The sequence below is a fragment of the Corvus brachyrhynchos genome, unplaced genomic scaffold (assembly GCF_000691975.1).
Source record: "Corvus brachyrhynchos isolate BGI_N302 unplaced genomic scaffold, ASM69197v1 scaffold87, whole genome shotgun sequence".
Lineage (NCBI taxonomy): Eukaryota > Metazoa > Chordata > Aves > Passeriformes > Corvidae > Corvus > Corvus brachyrhynchos.
In genome coordinates this window covers 348,421-350,176 of record NW_008239767.1, presented here as the reverse complement: position 1 = coordinate 350,176, position 1,756 = coordinate 348,421, and the positions used below count along the sequence as shown (strand labels likewise).

The window sequence follows — 1,756 nt, the reverse complement described above, 5'->3', positions numbered from 1 at the left end:
AATCAGGAGAAAGTTAAGGTTCTTCACAACAGTATTTATGATTTATTTCTGTATATATTGCAGACTATTAAAATAAAAACTACACTGTCTTACATAAGTTTTTAAGGACCCTTATACTTTTAGTTCTGTATCTCAAGACATGGATTTGATAAAGAATTATGAGCTCAGTAATTTTTCTGGGTCTAAGATGCCTGAAAGATTTCTTTACTCAGTGATGTACTTTCAAAAATCTTACTAGTTGAGGACATGTTCTGTATTGCCCTTTCCCAAGGGTTCCCAAGTCTGGGAAAATGAGCAGCTGAAGAGGTGAAATGTCTGAGATTTCTCAGTGTTGTTTTCACCTATAAATGAATTTATATTCTTTATTTATTGCTTCCCTAAGCAAAGAGAAAAAACAAACCTTTCATCTTTTTCATTCAAATCTCAAATACTACTAATAAAAAGTACATTTCTTCCTTTTATATCAACTTTTTTTCTCCCCATCATTGTTAACAATGACCATTTCAGGTATATTTATTTAAACAAGAAAATCCTTTTCAAGGAAATCAGGTCAGCAGCAGCGATGGGGACAGAAAATCAATAGGGGAAAAGAACAATACTTTGGCGAAGGGAAGAAAAATTGCTAAATATTTTTGCTGCCACTTTCCTTGTTTGTTACTGTTCCACATCCAAGATAAAAACTGAAAATTAAATTCTGGGTGTCAGCTCCTATCTAATTTTCTTTAAAATTTGGACATATTTATCACCTAGGAAATAATGGAAAACTAAAGGAAGAAAAAAAATCTCCTTCCTTTATTTTTTTTTTCCTGTGGAATAATGGAAGAATATTACTGAAAATGCTGAACAGCTCTGGCTACAGTATTTCACAGAAATATATGTCTAGGCATTCACATTGGAAAACTCCAGTTAGCATGACTGATAACTTTAAATACAATTCTTGAAATTGTTCAGTATTGTTCTTTTCCCTTTTCAGAACACAGTGTGAAAAAATATGCAGCAAATTACTTGCAACTTTTTTATTTTTACATATGTGCATGTCTGTATTGCACTGGTCTGAATGAATCTGTTTCAAATAAACATTTAAAGCTGTCATACAGATAGGGCCTGCCCTAGACAGACATAGGGTAGGTGGCTGCCTCTGGTAGCAGACTGCTTGGAGAAAGGTTTTTCCCAGCCGCTGGCTCTGCTCTGCCTTCACCACTGTGTTTTCCCAGCTTCCCTAAACCATGCCATCAACACAAAACTTAATTTTGCTGCCATTTATGATGAGGAAAAAAGCCTTATCTTTGTCAGCCTTGAGGTGACAGAACTCAAGTTTCCTTGAATACTTGAGAAGCTTTGGGTCACGTCTGCCTCACCATGCCTACTTATAAACAGGAACAAGCTCCCAGCTCATACTTACAGTTGCAAAAACTCCATTTGGAGCCACTCTGACTCCAGTTATCAGTCTGGTGTAAAGTCAGTAAATACAGGATCCCATGAGTTCTTACACAGTTTTCTCTACAGAGAAAGCCGAATTGTGCCAAACAATAGTATAGAATAATCATAAATACAACAGAGATTGCACCCTTTATTTACACGTCAGTTGACTTTTGAGGAGGAAAATGAGGGTTAACATCTCCAGAGATTAAGATCCAGATCAAAATTACTGAGTACCTTTCATAAACATCAAGTGTTATTATTTAAGCTTGTGTTTTTCACTGGTAGTTTCACATTTGAATATGAATATCCTTAATTGTATGTTATCATATTTTCC

The 1,756-nt window shown here is 35.0% G+C and overlaps 1 long non-coding RNA gene across 1 annotated transcript in view; it reads right to left on the bottom strand.

Annotated features, from left to right (window-relative positions):
* Positions 1 to 1,557: 1,557 nt before the first annotated feature.
* The window catches only part of LOC108448784, an 80,544-nt gene continuing 80,345 nt past the window's right edge, over positions 1,558 to 1,756 (bottom strand). Inside the window, exon 6 of the long non-coding RNA XR_001864803.1 lies at positions 1,558 to 1,756. This exon is cut by the window's right edge and continues 2,514 nt beyond it. This is a non-coding gene — a long non-coding RNA (uncharacterized LOC108448784).